General features: G+C 40.2%; 2 long non-coding RNA genes across 2 annotated transcripts in view; one reads left to right on the top strand and one right to left on the bottom strand.

The window, feature by feature from the left end:
* LOC102160630 (uncharacterized) overlaps positions 1-10580 on the top strand; it is a 55253-nt gene extending 44673 nt beyond the window's left edge. The window contains exons 2-3 of the long non-coding RNA XR_303569.4: positions 9122-9175; positions 10371-10580. This is a non-coding gene — a long non-coding RNA (uncharacterized LOC102160630). The remainder of the gene's footprint in view (positions 1-9121; positions 9176-10370) is intronic.
* LOC106510390 (uncharacterized) overlaps positions 1-21522 on the bottom strand; it is a 322787-nt gene that overhangs the window by 233818 nt on the left and 67447 nt on the right. The window lies entirely within an intron of this gene.

The following is a 21522-nucleotide window of genomic DNA, read 5'->3' as shown; positions in this document are numbered from 1 at the left end:
TAAGCAAGCACTGAAAGAGCACCTCAAAAGATCTGGGGTCTTATTTTGCCTTTGCCATTTGCTTTCTGTGTGGCCTTGTGTCGATAACTCAACGGCTCTCTGCCTACTTTATTTCAAAAAGCCTGCCCATATCGTCTCTGATGCATTCTAAACAACAAGGAATCAACAGATGGTCTTTCTTCCTCTTGCATCGGGTCACTCACATTAAAGGTTTCTAGAATGTGCACATTCTGATCATCAGAATCTCAGAAAAAGACAGTGAGGGGGCAAAGACAGCCCTTTACAAGTGCTTGTATGATGTAAACCACATTCGTCTCTCTCTGAAATCTCGTCTTTCCCTAAAAGAATTTACTTTATAGAAAAAGAATAATTTTGTGATTAAAGATTATTTCAATTTAGGGATTGTCAGTGAATTCAATTTTATTTTATAATATAGTCGGGGTAAATGTATATCATGTCGGAATAATCGATGATTTTCTTGATGCCTTTCTTCAACTGCTATAAGCACTGATATTTTCATGACATTAAAGGCTCTGTAGTTAAACCAGAACATTAAATGCTGTCACCATTCAGCATTTCCCTGATTGAGGAAGATGTTACAGCTGAATTTTCATTGGAGGATGTCTGTGGACTTTTTATAATCATTAAGGCTCATTACATTATTACTAGATTTTCATCTTCTATGAATCTTTAAGGATCAAAACAAAATATATGAAGAAAGGAAGGATGCATGTGTCGTTATAGCTCCTTAACAAATGGGAGAAATGGCGCAGGAAAATGGCCAAGTTTACCATAAATCACAAAAATAGGAGTTCCCTTGTGGCTCAGTGGTAACAAATCCAACTAGGATCTGTGACGATGAGGGTTCCTCCATCCCTGGCTTTGCTCAGTGGTTAAGGATCTGGCATTGCCATGAGCTGTAGTGTAAGTCGCAGACATGGCTCAGATTCTGCATTGCTGTGGCTGTGGTATAGGCCAGCAGCTGTGGCTCAGATTCGACCCCTAGCCTGGGAACTTCCATATGCTGCAGGTACAGCCCTAAAAAAAATATTTTTAAATAGGTTTCAGAGATTAAAAAGAGAGAGCAGAATTCCTGAATCCCAGGCATGGATGGATGATTCTGTCTCCCCTCTTTTACTGTGACACACGTGACCAAAAGGCTATGGCAGCCTTTTCCCCACGTCTCATAAGAGTTGGCATTGAAGAGGTCACACTGTCTGTCCCTAGCCACCTTAAGTTTTAAAGGAAGCACTCAGAGTTCCTGTCGTGGCGCAGGGGAAACAAATCCGACTAGGAACCATGAGGTTGCAGGTTCGATCCCTGGCTTCGCTCAGTGGGTTAAGGATCCAGCATTGCCATGAGCTGTGGTGTAGGTTGAAGACGCGGCTTGGATCTGACGTTGCTGTGGCTGTGGTGTAGGCTGGTGGCTACAGCTCTGATTAGACCCCTAGCCTAGGAACCTCCATATGCCGCAGGTGCGGCCCTGAAAAGACAAAAAATAAATAAATAAACAAATAAATAAAGGGAGCATTCTGAGGCCCATAGAGTTGAAGGGACTTGCCTTAAACCATACAGCTAGTAAGAGAGGCCTCCTTCCCAGACATTGCACTGCTCCATTCATGCTCCATCCCAGAGCCACTGGAACAGACTCACTCATTCAGCAAAAATGTCCTGAGAACCTGCTAGCAGGGGAAGTCCCAGACAGAAGGCCAATTCTCATCTGCTAAAAAAAAAAAAAAAAATTCCTTTCTCCCCTCAAAGGGAAAAAAAAAAGATCAAAGTCAAAATGAACAGGGTCATAGGTCAGGACAAGATTTAGAGAGGCCTGAAGTTTAGGCAGACCTGGATGCATAGCCTGACTCTACGCTTTGCTAATGTGTGACCTTGGGCTTCTGCATCCTACTCTGTAAAACTGTGAAAATTCCTCAGAAGTGGTTTGTGAGGATGAAAGGAGATGGCGCTTTTTTGTTTGTTTTTTGTTTTTTGGTATTTTTAAATAACATAGTGTCTGGACACAGTAAGAGGGTGACGAAGTGGTCCCAGGTAGCACTACCACTGACTGAGCCAGGCTGGGAAAGAAAGAATATTTTTGTTCCCTTTTCCTTCATTCTCCCCTCAGATAGCCTAAGGGTGCTCTCCTCTTGCCCCTGCCGTCTGCACCACATCAAGGCGGAGAGTTCCTTGCGTGTTACAAACGGCCTTGCAAGGCCTCACTTCCTGGGTTCTGCATGCAGGGCTTCCTAACTCTAACTCTCTCTCTCTCTCTCTTCCTCTCTCTCGCTCTCTGGCTTTTCACTAAACCACGGCTTTTAAACTCCTCCAAGTCTGTGACTCATCCACTAGTCCAAACTTGCACACATTCCTACAAGAAAGAACTCAGAACTCTGCCTATTAAATTTCCAGTTACTAATAAGACATCAGATTAGACATTCAGCTGAGAATGGCTGAAAAGCAAAACACAAGTGTATTGAGAGCTCCCCCCAATACACCCTTTATTCTTGGCCTCTGTGAGTCCTTTAATCCATAACAAACAACGCAAAGTGCTACATGAAAGGTGACAGGGGCGGGATCCCCAGTGCTCCTGGAAGAGTTGGGATAAGCGCTGGCAAACACAGAGTGAGGAGCATGGAAATGCCAAGGCAGTCAGGGCTATATAAAGACAGATGCGTCAGTGTTCAGAACAGGGAACATCTATAAGACCCAGGGGTTAGCAGAATGACGGTGGAGAGTGAAGCAAGATAGCACCTGTTTGGAAAGGCTTCAAGGAAAAGAGTTCTGAAGGGCAGTGGGGTGACAGGCGGACCTCAGAGGTGACAAGAGGGAGCAGAGCGCAGAGGGCAAGGCGATAACAGAAAGAAAAAGGGAGCAAAGAGCAAAAGTGAGGGTATTTGCAAACTTCACCAGAACACCTTGCTGCCCACGTGAGCAAAGAGAACCGGAGAGCTGAATACATCTGATTAGAAGCAGAGGTAATTGTTGCCCACTCTTCCCCCTTACAGGCTTATCTGTATGAATCAAGTCATGAATTCGCTTCCTCCTTAGCATTGATCACAAATGGGAATGCCCCAGACCCAAAGGCAAATAAATAACTTCAAAACCCTAGGAGTGAATTATTAGCCTCGCCTGGATCACTGAAAAGGAGAAACATCTAGGGGTCATGGCCAAACTTTTTTTTTCCACTACAGACCTATCTATAAATTTTAAAACATGAATTTCCATAAACGGTTTGGTTAACCTGTCTTATCACACATGACGGCAAGTTTTTAATGACTAGAAGGTTTACGTTTTTGCTGTGTGAACAACGATGTCTAATCCAGCAGCACCGTGTTGCTAGTGGAGACTTTTATAAATACTCGTTAACTAAGCTGCTCATGCTCTTGACTCAGGTCATATCCGTTTCGAGAAACCTTGATTTGATCAACCACGAAGGCCCAGGGGGCCACATGGGTGACAATTTATATAATAAAATAATATCCTCTTTAACGAGAGCATTCAAGGTGACAAGCACAATTCTAGCACCTTACTCATCATTTCCAATTCTTGATGATTAAGGAATCTCACCCTGTGATAAAGCCGATGTCCTTCCAGATGAGAAAACAGGGGCCTAGAGAAGAGAAGCAATGTTCCCAAGTTATATAATTAATAAGTCACTGAAAGGAGACCACAGTCCAGCCCTACCTAATTCCACACTGAGGTGGTGGGGGTCTCACCCAAAAATCAGACAGATTACACCAAGAAATCTCTTAAATCTATGCTTTAAATTAAAAAGAAAAAAAAAAGTAAGAAAGAATAACAACTACCTTTGCAGACCTATAAATAGTTTTTCAAATATAAAATTAAGTACCCAGTTAAATAAGCCCCAATAGTCACCACATAAATTGCAACCAGACTTCAAAGGCAACTAAGAGCCATCCCACAAGAAAGGAGGTCAGATTTCTCCAGGCTCCTCAATGCCTCCATCCCATCCACATGCCAGGAGCTCTGCTGTCTAGGTCTGACACCAGAGGATGAAAATAATTGCAGTCTGAGGTCTCACTTCATTGCTACTGGTGGCCAAAAATTGATCTTCAGGTCTAGACCATGTCATAGGAAGCAATCCACCATGTCCAGCAGACACTGGCCACTCAGAGAGATGGATCTTGAACAGCCACCACCCTGCCCCACCCGGCCCCGGCTGGGCTGGCAGGGGGAAGTGCCTGTGGGCAGAGGGGAGCTGCCAATTTCAACACCAGCCTGGCCTCCTGCAGCCCCACTGGCTCCGTGTCCCAGCCCCCGGGAGGGTGCCTGGCCCGTGTGCAGGAATAACAGCAGCCTCCACGGAGGCAGCAGCGGGGAAAGGCCAGTGTGTTCAAGTTGTTGTATCTGGATCGGTGAACAAGTCTGGGCCTTGGGAACCAAGAGGCCATGCAGGGACTGGCAGAGGCCCTTGTTGAAATGCAGCAACCTCCCCTGGGTCCCACCCTTGGGTTCTGGGGTGACGCTCACTGCTCCTACATCCTCTCCACTTCTTACCTGAACCCTGGGAAAATGACAACCACCACCCCAGGGGATCCCTGTGACCACAACACCCTGGAGATGACATTTGCAGCTCAAGTGAACCCTCCCAGCAAAGCCACCCTGGTTAAGGAAGTGTATGTAAGCGAAGGGCCTGGGGGGAGCGTGAAGCAGTGACAATGTGAGACAGGAGACTGGCCAGGAGATTCAGCTCAACCTAGACCAAACCAAAGTTATGCTGATCACAATAGGAAGAAATTAAAAATCTAGAAGAACGGCTGGGGAGGAACTGTAAAACACCTCACCCTTCTTTAAAAAGGCACAACTGTGGAATTCAAATCAATTATATTTTCCAGTGCAGAAAATGTTTATCCTACTTCAAATTTATTTGGCACTCCAATATCATTCTACAGACCTTTTTTCCAAATACCCTTTTTCTATTACTTAATTGCTAGAGGTTATTTTAATATTTATAAATCATCTTTCTGAATCTCTCCCTCTCTCCCAGTTTGAATCTCCAGAAATAATAATAACAATAATAAAGTCAAGGAGTTCCCACCATAGCTCAGTGGGTTAAGAACCTGACATAGTGTCTGTGAGGATATGCATTCAATCCCTGGCCTCGCTCAGTGGGTTAAGGATCTGGGGTTGCAGCAAGCTGCAGCGTGGATCAAAAATAAGGCTTGGATGTGGCATTGCTGTGGTTGTGGCGTAAAGGCCAGCAGCTGCAGCTCTGATTCGACCCCTAGCCTGGGAACTTCCATATGCCACAGGTGCAGCTATAGAAGGAACAACAACAACAACAATAATAATAAAGTCAAATATAAAGAAGAGGACAAGAAAAAAGGTAGAGGACCTGAAATGTCTTTGGTTCTGAATTCTGCTTTCAGAATTCCCTTCTGAAGTGTGATTTCTGACTAAACTGCTTTTATGAACACATGCCTCTCAGAGGGCGCTGGTAAGTACTGCTCTCCAGGGCTCCAGGCTCACCCTCTCCAAGCCACTATGCTACCCAAAGAGCACCCTAACTTGTAAATATCTTTATGTTCGCCTTAAAATTTTTCAGTGGCTACCCAGGACATAGAACAAAGTTCTGAACTGTTTGGGGACATCTGATTAGATCTTTGGTCACTATTTTTCACTCCCTGGAAGTGAACCACTCGGAATAGATAATAAATCCTGAGTTAAGAATCACTGGTCTAGAGCAGAGGGGGTGTATGCACCCCGGGGGTACATCTGAAGATCCACAGTTGTACAGAAAAAACAGTAATAGCTCTTTGTATTTATAAATACTTCATCTTTAACAAAACTAAAAAGAATATAAGTAGAAAGTAATTTAAATGTATACTAATATTGAATTATGAAGTAAAACCGCTGTCCTTGGCCTGTCTGTCTTTCACCTAACTCATTTGGGTTCTCTGAAGAAGAAAGGGAATTTCGCAAACAAGGTTGATGCTGCTCCCGCATTCTTCACCTTCAGTATATGGTCATGGTTTGCATGCTACAGGCTCTAAGATACCATCAACGCTTAGGCTATAAAATTAAGTCCTTCATAAAGTACATTCTTTGCAATTCTTTTAAACTGGATGGAAAGTTGTACTTGTATCAGTCTGCTAGTTATTTCATGTCCAAATACTTAAGAGAGCTGTCCAACTACAAGAGGACTTTTGCAAATAACAAGGCTCCCAAGTTGTCTGACCTTTCCTCTGACGACCAGTGGCTGCCAGGATTATGCAAATATTTTCAGAAAAATAAATATGCTTAATATGTCTCCTTGAGGTAAAGATGACATTTTAATGGTGAATAAGAAAGGAACTTCTTTTCAAAATGAACTCGCTATTTTGAAAACGGGTGCAGTATGCAGCCTCTGAAGCTCCCCTGCCCCCGCCTCATCTCTTCTTGCTGGTGTCCATGCTCTGTGTAACCCCCTCCACCTGCGTGTGGGCTGGACCTCAGGACTCACTTTTAACTAACAGAATATACCAAAGGGACCTCTGAGATTAAGTTACAAAAAGACTGTGAATTTCGTCTTTCACTTTCTCTCATGCTCTCTTTATGGAGAAGCCCACTGGCAAGGAACTGCTGTCTCTGCATTGCCAGTGAGGACGGATCTAGTCCCCCCAACAGGCACTTGAGTAAACTTGGAAGCAAACTGGCTCCCAACCCTGCCTTGAGCTGATGGAGGACTGGCCACCACATCGGCTGCAGCCCTGAGACAAAAGAACACAGCTGAGCCACTCCTGGATTCCTGAACACAGACACCGTGAGATAATAAATATCTGCTGTTTTAAGCCACTGATTTGCGGGATAATTTGTTACACAGCAATAGATAACTCATACAACTGGAGAACGTTTCCCCATCATTAATGAGTGGATGGCTGAAAATCATGAATGTGTTTCATTTCAAATGGAAGGAAAAAAAAAAAAAACTCTCACATCTGCCCATTAAAAAAATTAGAAACAGAATTTCCTAGCCTATTTTAAGATACCTCTGATAAAGACTATCAGTGGGTTTGAACCAATTGCTAAAAATTTGAAAATGCAACACTTTCCAAAGAGTTTGCAAGAATTGATTGACATCATGGAAGATGAAAAGTTATTAATTGAATTTCAAAAAAAAAAAAAACCTGAGCATAGTGCTTGATTTTGAAAAAAATAGCATCATGATTTAGTTAGTCCTGCTAAACACACACTTCTTCAGTTGAAACTCTCTTTGTGCAATATCTTGTTTCGATTAAAACTAGAAATCAAAATAAAATGAACTTAAAACCAGTCCTTTAAATTGCCCTATCACAAAGTATGAAACCAAAGTCTTCAAAAGTAAACATTTTCAAGAACATATTTAATAGTTAATATTTTGTGAAAGCAAAAAAAGATAAACCTTTAAGTACTGTCTATACAACTTTATGTATTTTGTAAAAGGTATAATATACTGGTATGATAGGACACATATATAAGAAACAAAATATCCATATAAATTATTAAATAACTACATAATTGAGGAGCACATGCTCAAGTTATTTTTACTGGTAGGTGTCTGCAATTGACACAGTTTATATCCCTGACCTCAAAGTTAAGTCCAAATGCTTTCCCTTAGTTTGCCCAGCTTCCACCTATCTTTCTAGTCCTGCACTTAGAGCCACTTATAATTCTGAAGACACTCTTGAGTAAGCTGAGAAGAGAATCCCCAGCTCCACCAAAGCCTTTCTTCTAGCACCACCCCCACCCAGCCACTATGTCCACTGAAGAATTCCTACTCATATTTCAACACTCAGCTTACTTGTCAACCATTCCTTGGCATGTCCTCCTCCCCTCCCCATCCCTCCACCTCCCAAAGCTTTGTACCTTTGGAATGCCTCTATTACAGGACTTACCACACTGTGGTATATTTTAAGGACATTTTTATTTTTCATCTGTCCTTACCAAACTGAGGGCTTCCTATAAACTTTACTCAGTAGATGAATGTAGACATGAACTCATCTTTTCAGACCATTTTTCTCCATGGCTCAAAGTCTAACAAGTTAAGAAGAGACTGTCCCTTTATCTCATCCTGGCAGGGTATCTGGAAACTTCACCACCAAGATTTAAGTTAACCAATGTTTTAAACTAATCTTTTGCAAAAAAATTTTAAAGGTGATTTAAGGACCAGATCCAGTATTTTTGATCAGATTTCTTCCAATGGTATGTAAGCAGAATTTTCTACCAGACTGTCTCTGGTTAAATCAGTTGTGCAACTTGGGCATATTAAATATGCTCCTTGCACCTCAGTTTCCTCATCTGGTAAATGTGGAAAACAATTAATGCCTATAGGTGTGGCACAGAGTAAAACTTCCATAAGTGTTGGTTATTATACTGTTGACTTTGTGCAGAAATATTAAGCAAATGAGTAATAAATGCTAAATAAACTCCCAGAGTGGACCTTCCCTGTACCTCCAGGGAACACACAATGTACCCACAGGGAGATGCACATCAAGGGCAGGGCCATGCCAACTTTTATTTTCATTGTTGTAACCCCGGTGCCTGGCATATAGTAGGTACTCAATTAATGTTTGTTGATTTACTTCAAAATTCTCCATACATTCCTGCCTTGTACAGATTTGAATTCACACTGTGGTTCAGACCACCCTTTTGAAAGCATTCTCAGAGTGGCTATTGTCAGAAGCAGGATGTGGGGAAACAGTTAAAGTGGCTGATGTTGCAGGAAAAGCTGAGAAAGAGACATGGGAGGAAATAATAGTTCAATAGGGTTCAAAAGTCTATCAGCAATGTAATGGGAAATGATTCACAAATGCAGTATTTACACACAAGTACAAAATGTTCCAGTGACTTCAGAAGGTAAAAGGGTTATTTAAAAACAAACAACGACCTTGACAAATTCTAACACAGCATAAAAACTTTTTAAAATTCTATCATTTCTATTGTCAGAATTCTTTCAGTTGCAAGTGGTTATCTGGTATAAGAAAATAACTTTGTGGGCTCATAAAAATGACAAGGGTAGAGGTGTGTCTCAGGGACAAATAAACTGCCATCAGGTGGGTTCATCGATATATTTACTCTTTTATCTATACATCCATACATCCATCTCTCTGACTCCCGATCTCTCTCTTTTGATCATCTTTTATTGCAGGCAAGTTTTCTCCATTGACAGAGAAAAGAAGTGCAAAGCCACCAACAACTCCAGGTATATATCCTTCATCCTAGTTCATTAGCCAGAGGTGGGAAGTTCCTTTTTTCTTCTTCGGTTCAGTAGGGTGGGAACATATATCTGGAGAAATATCTGTCCACCACATCCACAAAGGGAAAACCACTCCAACACACAAACCAATTGCCACCCTCACATTTCCTGATAGTACTAGGGAATAAATTTTATATAATATCCTGGCACATTGTTTTCTTTTTTAAAAAACTTTTTAAAAAAGTAACATATAGTTGATTTAAAATGTGGTACCAATTTCTGCTGTACAGCAAAGTGTCCCAGTCACACACAAACACACACACATATATATATATATACATTCCTTTTATTATAGTATCTTTCTTTACGGTATAGCCCAAGAGATTGGATATAGTTCCAATCCCTATATCCAATCTCCCTGTGCTGACAGTAGGACCTCATTGCATATCCACTCTAAATGTAATAGTTTGCATCTACCACCCCCAAACTCCCCATCCATCCCCCACCCTCCCCCACCCCCTTGGCAAACACAAGTCTGCTCTCTTTGCCTATAAGTCTGTTTCTGTTTTGTAGACAGGTTCATTTGCTGGCACATCTTTTCCATTTGACATTCTGTCAGAAGCATTTTACCGGTCGCTACATAGACTTTATAACGATCACTTTTAAGGGTCTATAAATATTTAATTAAATCATTAGTCATGATGCAGTAATTTACTTAGCATGTCCTTAGTGATTAATATTTCTCCAATTTCCAGCTAGTGCTGTAATTTAAAAATACAGTAATTACTCTCTGCTTACCTATAGCAGGTGAGTTCTTTAAAAAAGTATTCTTCAAGATAATTCCCAGAAGTTGGTTTCATGAGTGAAACAGTAAGCACATTTACATAGATCTAGTTCTTAAGATACAGAACCAGATGTATGTTCAAAACGTTGAGTCTATTTTCAGCATCTTCAGTGATGGGCACAGGCCACAGCACTGCCATGTGATGCTGAGTGTACATATAAACTGTTATGAAGTCATGGTGCCTGAACGTTCTCACCAGTCCACAATCTCTTCATTAATCCTACACATTTACATCCTGACGCTCTCACCTGAGGGAACACACACAAGATGACCTAGCCCAGGATCTGGCACATAATAGGCACTAAAAGTTAGGTCCATCTGCAATAGACTCTCTTATGTTCCTCTCTCTGTTTCTAGGGACAACCACCTTTGGAAATGTGGGCTTTGATCACATGAAGTACAGAACCAAGATAAGCAACAATAAATCTGTGGGGTCACGTCTGTGCAAAACTGTACAGAAGAAGGAGGACTTTCTTTTTTATCTGCCAACTCTCTTGAGCTTCTCTTATTTGTTTTGGCAAACAATCAAATAAATCTGAAGGAATTATTCTCACAGAAGCATAACACAATTATTGTTGATCATTCTCTAAGAGTTGGGTTTTTTTTATTTTTATTTCTTTTTAGGGCCACACCCGCGGCATATGGAATTTCTCAGGCTAGTGGTCGAATCAGAGCTACAGCTGCCAGCCTACACCACAGCCACAGCCACAGCAATGCAAGATCCAAGCCGTGTCTGTGACCTACACCAGGGCTCATGGCAACACAGGATCCTTAACCCACTGAGCGAGGCCAAGGACCAAACCTGCAACCTCATGGATACTAGTCAGGCTCGCTACCACTGAGCCACAACAGGAACTTCTGTTTTTTCTTCAAAGATTAACCAAGCCCACCACTGTGCAACACTGTGGCTCAAAACACTGGATGCCTGTCAGAACGACCTGTGGAAGGTCAGGTCATTTTTTTCATAAAGACGTCTAGGCCCCATCCCCAATCCTCCCATTTAGAATACCCACGGGTAGAGCCAAAGTGGGTATTTATAACTTTTTAAATCTCTATAGGTGATTCTGACACAGACCCAGGATTTGAGAAACAAATAAATCACCCAGCAATGAGGCAGCAGTATTAACATCAGTTATGCTTAGGCCTTTTATTTAATTTGAGAGCAGACTTTCTTGGGGTTTTTTTTCTTGTACTTTTCCCCTGTCTCATGGTTCCATGTGGCAGGAATATAGCACACCACCCCAAGCCCGCATCACGCAGCACCTCCCCACCCTGCCCAACCTCTGTGGACCAGCTTTCTGCACATCCTCTTCTACCACAGGAGGCTGTGGTTCTTGGGCTGCCAGGGGCCTGTGCCTGTGGATATCCAGCCAGAGCATGGGCTAACAGATCTATGCCACGTTCTCCAGACCCACCCGCACCACTTTCTCAAACTCTGAGTTCCCAACTTGGCCAGGAAACTCCACAAATAGTTGTCTATTTATGCACCCACCTTTCTTCCTAGACCACATGCTTGTTGAGGGCAAGCTGACACATCTCCTGGATGGTTTAAAAGGCACAGAGCCTGGCACCTAACAGACATCAGATAAATGCGTGCTGAGCAGGGTGTGAGGGAGGTGAGACATCCACTCCACACCCACTCTGTGCTAAGCATGTAAGGTCTTTACATAACCTCATGCTACCTGCATCACAGCCCTAGGATGTAGGATTTAATATTCCCAATTTGCAGGCAAGAATAGAAATGATCATCAGGAGTTCCCGTCGTGGCGCAGTGGTTAACGAATCCGACTAGGAACCATGAGGTTGCGGGTTCGATCCCTGCCCTTGCTCAGTGGGTTAACAATCCGGCGTTGCCGTGAGCTGTGGTGTAGGTTGCAGACGCGGCTCGGATCCCGCGTTGCTGTGGCTCTGGCGTAGGCCGGTGGCTACAGCTCCGATTCAACCCCTAGCCTGGGAACCTCCATATGCCGCGGGAGCGGCCCAAGAAATAGCAACAACAACAACAAAAAAGACAAAAAAGACAAAAAAAAAAAAAAAAAAAAAAAAAAAAAAAAAAAAAAAAAAAAAAAAAGAAATGATCATCAAATGGAGTCCATTCTATCAGACTATTTTTAGGCAAGAACACTAAGAAGTGAAAATGTATTCCCCTTTTTCTACCTGCTACCTAATTTTCACAAGATAATGTCCTCTAAGCACACAACTGATGGTTCAGAGATCCCTTATATGACAGACATATAGTTGTCTAGAGATGTGTGTTCTCAGTTGGAAATCATAAAATTGATGAGCTCTAACCCAGACAAGGGCCCTCTCTCTTTCTAGCTTGTTCATTATCATGAGATCTTGGTATTTCAAATAAGATTATGCCATATGGGCTGGGTACTTAAGATTTCCCTAAGGGCCAAGGCTGAGTAATGTTCAGGTAATGAGCTTTAATGTCCAAGGAAAGAGACATCCTGAATCACCTTCTGAACCTGTGCCATGGATCTGCTGTAATCCTCAGGATCAGTTGTCCTAGAACCTTGCATAATTGATCTTGTGACTTGAAATCGAACCACTTTCCAGGCTTCTTCCAAAGTAGTTGCCCTCCTGAACTGTCCTCTGTTACAGCCAAACTTAGTCAAGCAGCTGAGGCAAAAGAAAATGATCATTCCTGATGCTTCCACCTTCACTGAGGTGGAAGGCGCTCTGAGCCCTCTCCACCACAAGGGCAGAGTGAACCACAGGCAAACTTTTCCCCAGATTGAAAAAAACACAGGGTGAGAATCAGAGAAAAGGGAGATCTTGCCACATACTTAGGAATTCAGATCTTCAGTTCTTCAAGAGCTCCAAGCCACTACCCTGGGGACGTGACCCAATTTATACAAGCCCTTGTGCTCACCACCAGGAAGAAAATCCATATCAGCGTGCAGTATCAGTGTGCACAGTATAGTGAAATTCACTAAGCCAGACCCCATTCATTCCAAATTTGATATTGTAAAACCTGAAAGTTGGTACCCTTTCCATTTACAGATGAGGCAACAGAAGCTTCAGAGAGGTCAAGTGACTTGCCAGAAATCACATAGCTATCAAGTAGCCCAAATGGTTTGAAGGTAGTTCTCCAGAAAGCTGAGATGTAACTTCATTCTAAGATAAAATATTTTATAAACTAAAAAATAACAGAAGATGTGTAGAGATGAAGGTAGAAAGGTACAAAGTTTTTCTACTAAAAAAAAAAAAATGATCATTAGGAGTGAGAAGGAAATAGGAGGTTAGAATGAAAAGTCCACTCTTCAATTTACTAGTTGGATAATCTTGGGAAAGTTAGTTGACTGCCGTCAACTATAAAATATTGTAAACTATAACTGTTCTTATCTATAAAATGGACCTATTCATAGGGTTATTATAAGATTTAATATTTATCTATATTACAAATAATATAGATAAACTAGCTGAAACTTAGGTGGGCAATAAATGTTACTGCTCTTCCTTGAAACAGATGTAAGTTAACCATCATTCTTATCCATTCATTAAAGAGTCTTCCCAAGGACATAACAGATTTTTGGGCCTGTTATTGTGTTGGTTATTTGCTTACCTATTTTTTTTCTGCCTACTCCCACTAAGAGGTAAGCTTAAAGAGGACAAGTCCATTTCTGTCCTGTTTCCCAATATGTCCTTAATTCCTAATACAGGGTCTGACCCCAGTAACCATTAGAAAAAAATGGCAAATAACAAGAAAGAATTAAAAACGTCATAGGGAGAAGTGAAACTGCTTTTCCTCACCATTTTTTTAAAGAAAAGATGATGTTTTTATTAATTGTTTTATCCTAAATTTGTCTTATGTAAAGAATATGATTATATATATATGTATATATATATATATATATATACACACACACACATATATCCAGCACAGTGTATACTAAAATAGTTGTAATGTAGTATACTAAGTTCTATGTTATAATAATATAATATTAGTATTGACAGGTTACATGTGTATAAACTATATTTAGATATCAAAATAAAGGATACATCAAATATGAGAAGTGGTTGCCTTTGAAGAGCAAGGTAAAGGAAAAGGCACTTGGATAGAAGCAAAGAGAAGTTCAACATTATTCTGCAAGTGTCCTATTTCTTTTATATTTAAAAATGATAGACATACATGCACCCCAGTGTTCACTGCAGCAGTATTTACAGTAGCCAAGACAAGGAAGCAACTTAAACTCCATCAACAGATGAATGGACAAAGAAGATGTGGTGCATATATACGATGGAATACTACTCAGCCATAAAAAAGAATGAAATAATGTCATTTATCACAATATATATGCGGTCCTAGAGATTATCATCTTAAGTGAAGTAAGTCTGACAGAGAATACAAAAACATGATATCACTTACATGTAGAATCTTTAAAAAATGATACAAATGAAGTTATTTATAAAACAGAAATAGACTCACAGACATAGAAAACAAATTTGTGGTTACCAAAGCAAAAGAGGGGAGGGAGGTACAAATTAGGATTTTGGGGTTAACAGATACATGCTACTATATATGAAATAGATAAACAACAAGGTCCTACTCTATAGCACAGGGAACTGTATTCAATATCTTGTAATAAACCATAATGGAAAAAAATATGAAAAAGAATAAATATATATGGTGTCCTGCTGTACACCAGGAAAAAAACCAAAAAATTTTTAAATTTAAAAATTTAAATGATAGACAAGGTAAAAGAGACCAAAAACACATTATATCAGAGGAAATAAAACTGCATGGGAAAAGGTGTTGATACGAAAGAAACAGGTAGAAACCGACTCTGCCAACCTTATGAAGTAAATAGTCCTATTCCAAGTTTACAGGTGGGAAAGCCAAGTCTCATCAATTTGTTCAAAGACAAGCAGGGAGCAGGGAGCCAGGCCAGGTAAGGAAGTGAGGGCAGGATTTGTCAAACATCAGACACTGCTCCTCCCGCCACTAGGACCTGGTGTGGTTTCCCAGAAGATAGGATTCACCATCAGCAGAATTCCCAGTGTACTGACCCTGGAGGAACATATATGCTCATCATTATTAGAGCAACGTCACTCCCCAGAGGAGTGGTATTACTGAACAGCCTTTAGGCAAAGACCGTATTTGTGAAATACCGTATTTACCCTATTATAAATAATATACTGCATTAGTCAGCTTTCACTCTAGTATGGTCATTAACAGCCCCCAAAACTCAGCGCTTTTTCCACAACAAAGATTTGCTTCGCAGTCCCGTTTCCTATGTTGCTGTGGCTCTGCGGACTGTGACCCGGCTAAGTGGCAAACTGCAAGGCTCCTTAGTGTTTGCCTGGAACTTCACTCACACAGGCGCACATTGCTTCCTCCCGCTGGGTTGGCCAAAGCAAAGGCTTCTCTCCAGGGGACCAGGAGGGCGACTGCCCCCACAGTGAGGCACTATAAATCATAGGGTTTCTGGCAGGCATGTATCAAACTATGAAAAGGTACAGCAAAGGATTGAGACCAATAACACAGTATTTCACAGATACCATGTTTTCTGCTTTTTTTTTTTGTAATCAAGAGGTAGGGTTTCTGTTTTAGTTTCCAAAAACATAACAACCCTGGCTTTTTATCATTTACCCAGATTATTTCTTTCAGAAGCTTAGGCTGCTGATGAATGTATTTAAAAATTCCCTGAGATGGACTAAGGGTTTGGGACTGGCATATGCACACTGAGGTATATGGAATGACTGGCCAATGGGGACCTGCTGTACAGCACAGAGAACTCTTCCCAGTGTCCTGTGATAATCTGTGTAGGAAAGAATCTGAGAGAGAATGGACATGTGTATACGTATGACTGGGTCATTTTGTTGTACAGCAGAAATTACCACAATCTCATCAACTACACTTCAATAAAACTTAAAATAATAAATAAATAAACAAATAAATAAATATTCCCTGAAATTCCCAGATAGTTCTCTGTCCTGTTGGGAAGGTGGGACTACAATAAATAAGAAACCTTCACTTATTTATTGAATAGAATAAGACACCCATTCTGATATCCTATGGTTCTTCCACAAATTGTTATGGCCACACCAAATGAATTCTAAACTATTCTCTTCGCTCCACAGATGTTAGTTGTACAATAACACTACTTCAAAAGAAACAAGTGGCCTAAGTGCCCAGACTGGGTTAATTTTGTTAAACAATGGCTGTGAATTTTCCCCTTGGTGTTACAGTCGAAGTGGAAGGGAATTTGATTAAGTAGCCTGTGCCTGATTTACTGCTCTGTTTTCGCCTTGTTGAAATTCTTTTTTGAACAAGTCATCCACATCTTCATTTTTGCACCGGATTCCCCACAGTATGTAGCCAGCCTACTCAGATGGAGGTTCCCTCCCCTGGAACAATTTTTCTGACCCCTTCCGTAAGGCCAGCGCTTCTCCTAGGGGCTCTCATAAGGCCCTATGATCACAGCCCATGCTACTTTATCCTGGAACTTAATAATATATCGTCTTCCCTTCTGGCCTGTGGGTTCCTTGAAAGCAGGAACAATGACTAATTCATCATGGTACTTCTGGCATCTGCTACCCAACGACTATTTGATGAATAAATGATTATCAGACATGGGATTATTTTCATAAAGCTTCCAATTTTGTGAAATTTTTCTCTCCTGCAGAAAGCCATAACTCAGTCTTGGTAGAGTATTCTTCCTATGCTCTTCGCCAGATTTTGCCAAGTGAGCTGATAGCAGCAGGGTTCCGATCTCACACACCTTCAGACAGCTGCAAGGCCCCCCACAGGGACCTGAGACACCAGCTAGAATCTCACACCCCTCAAACCTGTCCCCTAGACCTCTTTTTTTTTTTTTTCTCATACCCAGTTCAGAAAACCATATTCAGTCTTCACTGATGTCTAATACTTGAAGTCTCTGGCTACTGCCAAAAGCACAGGAACAGAGACAAATGCAAATTACCATACTCCAGGAAAAAAGAGAAATTAAAAATTTACAGAGTACATTTTCCCAATCCTGCACAGGAATTAGAGTCTATTTTCAACTAATAAGGTCATTCTTATGGACAACCAGAACTAAATACAGAAACTTCAACAAGCTGCAAAAGAACCTACATCTCTCTGCAGACTCTTATCTTTGAATAAAAATAAACTGGAACATGTGCCACTTGTGTTAAAAAAAAAAAAAAATTCTGGGCAGTTCACCAAAGCCAAACTGGGAGAAATTACTGTAATGTCAGCGTTGCTTGATGGGCATATGCGTCATGGTAGGCACACAGGCTCGGAGTCCAAACGCTCCTGAGTTGGAATCCCCACTCTGTTGTTTATTTGCTGTGACACTTGGGTTATTTACTTAAATCTCTCTGAGCCAGTTTCCTCATTTTTTTTTTTTTTTTGGCTGTGCCTACAACCTACGGAAGTTCCAGGGCCAGGGATCAAACCCACACCACAGCTGTAACCAGAGCCACAGCAGTGACAATGCCAGATCCTTAACCCACTGAGCCACCAGGGAACTCCAGTTTCCTCATTTTTAAATATAGAGAATATCAGCTCCCTTGCAATCTTGTTAAGGGGAATACTGAGAAGATATAGGTAGAGCACTTAGCACAGAGCAGGAAAAGCATAGGAAATCTCAGGAACAGCGTTCAACACTCTTCTAGCCCTTCTCATGCCCTAATTCCCAAAAAGCAAAACATCCCTCCGCCTACTTCTAACCCATTCATACTATATTCCATTCCCTTCATTCCCTCCTCCAAACTGGAGTTTCTTAATATTTCTTCCTATCTTAAAGACTTAGTTACCTAGCTTGCCATTTATTTGAACTGATCCCTATAAATCACCTTAAAAATAACCTTGGTTCTGAAATAATAAGGATATAATACAAACTCCTGATATAATGATGTTTAATCAGAATGTTATTCATAACATCAAAATATTTGGGAAAAAAACCTAAATATTCAGCAAGGGATAGTGTATCCTAGTATGGAATACTACACAACATATTTTAAAGTGATATTTTCAAAGAAGTTTTAACATGGTAAATGTTAACATTAATAAAGTAAGCTTAATTAAACAGGAACAAAAGGAACAAAATCATACATAAAGTATAAGTATATTGTAAAATTACATGTAATATATGTATTTAGGGGGATATATATGTGTGTGTGTGTGTGTGTGTGTGTGTGTGTGTGTGTGTGTTTCACGTTATATATTTTATTATAGCTAGCCTGAAAGGATGTATACCAAAATGTCAATAGTGGTTATCTTTAGATGGTGGGATTATGGATTAGTTTTTCTTTTTGTCTTTTGTCTTTTTTTTTTTTTTTTTAAGGCTGCACCCACGGCATATGGAGGTTCCCAGGCTAGGGGTCTAATCAGAACTGTAGCTGCCAGCCTACACCACAGCCGCAGCAATGCCAGACCTGAGCCGCATCTACAACCTACACTGCAGCTCATGGCAATGCCAGATCCTTAACCCACTGAGCGAGACCAGGGATTGAACCCACAACCTCTTGGTTCCTAGTCGGATTTGTTCCCACTGTACCACGACAGGAACTCCTGGATTAGTTTTTAACGTTACTTTTGTTTAATTTTCTTTTCTTTTGGTTGTTGGTTTTTTCTTTTTTAGTTTGTTGTATGATTCCAAACATATGACATTCTGAAAAAGCAAACCATGGAGGCGGTAAAAAGATCAGTGGTACCGAGGGCTGGGGGAAGTGAGGGAGGGATGAAGAGGTGGAGCACACGGACCTTTAGGACTGAAACTATTCTGCATGATACTCAATAGTGGATACATGGCACTCTGAATTTGGTAAAAAAAAAAAAAAAAAAATAGAAGAGTGAAACCTAATGTAACCTTTAGTTAATAATAATATATCAATATTGTTTCATCAGTTGTAACAAATATGCCACACCAATGCAAGATGCTAATTACAGGGAGAATGGGTGTGCATGGGGGGAGGAATGAGTGTATATGAAGTACTTTCTGTTCATTGTTTCTATAAACCTAAAACTGCTCTAAGAAGTAAAGTCTATTCAAAAGAAAATGGACTATGAAGAATACATATGCTTGATTCTCTTTTTGCAGTGTGTGTGCATGTGTGTGTCTGTGGCACATGTGTAGAAATACCCAGAAGGATGACATCAAATGTTAACAGTGATATTGGCCAGTTTTTGAATGATTATTGCTTTTTTTTTTTTTGGCTGCACTAGCAGCATGTGGAAATTCCTGGGCCAGAGACTGAACCCACGCTGCAGTAGTGACGTGAGCCACAGCAGTGACAACACCAGCTCCTTAACCCACTGCATCACAAGGGAACTCTGATTTTCACTTTTTAATTGATGTCTTTCTGTACTATCTAAATACTTTACAGTTGTTTTTATATTCTTTGTCTAAGAAAATAAATAATATTCCATTATCTGGATGTACCACAGTTGCTGTATCTACTCATCTACTGAAAGACATCTTGGCTGCTTCCATTTTTTGGCAACTGTGCATAAAGCTGCTATAAATGGGCACCTGTAGGTTTGCATGCAGATGTTAAGTTTTCAACTCCTTCGGACAGATACCTAGAAATGTGATTACCGGGTCATATGATAAGATCGTGTTTGGTACAGTGGGAAAAAAAAGAAGGAAAAAAAAAGAAGAAAAAAAAAGAAAAAGAAAAAAAAAAGATCATGTTTGGCTTCACAAGAAACTACCAAACTGTCTTCCAAAATGACTGCTGTAGTCTGCTTTTTAATTAAAAATGTATTATAGACATATTTCCATATAAATAAATAATAACTGCATAGTATTCCATACTCTGTATATACTGTAGCTTATTTAACTACTTGCCTATTAATAGGCATCAAGGTCATTTCCAATTTTTTACTACTGCAAATGATGCTGAGATAAATACTTCCATACCTACATCTTTGATCACTTGTTCAACTGTATCTGGGGGAAATTTTGAGAAAATTTATAAGGCATAAAAATATTTATTTCTGGTTAAAGGCTATCCAAATTTACTCTCCCATTAGAAGTAAATGAGAATGCTGTTTACCCTTTGTCTCTCATAATGAATCCTTCTCAACTTTACCAGGTAATAAATTGCATCTAAGTGTGTTTCAGCTTACCTTTCTTTGATCACTCAAGAGGTTAAACACCCTTTCACTTTTGTTGGCTATTTCTACCTTTTCGTGAATTGTGCTCATCATATTCTTTTTACTTTTGCTGTTAGAGTACGCACAAAATATGTCTCCTCTCTAAAATTCTTCATATATTATTTCTGCTTTCTATTTGGTCGTTTACTAGACTATGTACTATCAATTTAACGGCTCTTAAAAAGCAAGGGGAAAGAAACACTATCACATTAAATGTATATACTAATTTCAGGAAGAGTGAAAAAACAGAATGTGTGATGTGTGCTGTTTTTTTAAAAAAATTTAACTTTTGTGGGTGAGGATTTTGATTGTTTTGTCTTCAAAACATTGAAGTTTTATATGGTCAACTCCATAGACCTTCTATTTTGTTTGCTGGCTTAGTGATTGTGTTTGAACAGGCTTTCTCTAGTCAAAGAGTATAAAAATATTTACTTAAATATTCATCTAGCCATTTAATGTATGTTTATCAACATCAAAGTCTTTTATCCATGTGTAATTTTTGTCTATATAAGGTAGGATCACAACTTTTTTTTTTTTTTTTTTTCCGCATGGCTAGCAAGTTGTTCCAGCACCACTTATAAACGGTTGATCTTTCTGGCCACTTGCTCACATGCTGTCTTCAGTGATATTTGGGCCAATTCCTGGACTCAAGATTTTGTTCCTTTTTTTTTTTTTTCTGTGGTTCTTTGGCGCTAAGACCACACTGTTTTAATTACTGTGGCTTTTAATATCCCAGATAACCTCATGACTCACCTTCTGCAGGTCTTTACTCAAATACAGCCTTTTCTGTGAGATCTTCCTCAAGCACCCTATTTACAATGCTGGCTTCCCTCTACCCCAACCCCTGCCCGCAACCACCTCCATATAGTCTCTGCTTTGCTTTATTCTTCTCCTTATCACATGTTACCATCTGTTAATCGACATATTTTACTTATTCATTTGCGTACTGTCTGCATATCTAGACTAAGTTTCATGAGATGATAAGTCCATGAAAACAGGGATTTTCATTTCTTTGACTCACTTTTGTATCCCCGGTGCCTGGAACACTGCCAAGCACAGAACAGATTCCCAAAAATATTTATTGAATGAATGACAAACCGGTAGAGAAAAACATCCTACATACAACCACTCCCCACCCCGATTTTTTTTTCGAGAATTCGTTGGCTCTTTTTACACAATCTTTTGTCATGAAATATAGTGCTAAATTGACCAAGTCAAAAAGAAGATCCATGGGATTTTGAATGGGCCCATGTTGAATACACAGGTTAATTTAGGAAGAATTGACAACTTTACAGCTTTGATTATTTCCGAGGAAGATCCAGTTATTTCCCTATTTTTTCAAGCCTTCTTTTATTCCCTCAGTGTAGCAAAATGATTTTCTTTGTAAAGGCCCTA

The sequence above is a fragment of the Sus scrofa genome, chromosome 5 (assembly GCF_054392235.1).
Source record: "Sus scrofa isolate SSC_HxYL_T2T_F1_AM1 chromosome 5, Sscrofa_HxYL_maternal_Yorkshire_Landrace_v2.0, whole genome shotgun sequence".
NCBI lineage: Eukaryota > Metazoa > Chordata > Mammalia > Artiodactyla > Suidae > Sus > Sus scrofa.
Note: the sequence above shows the minus strand (reverse complement) of the source record. Positions and strands in the feature narration are given on the sequence as shown.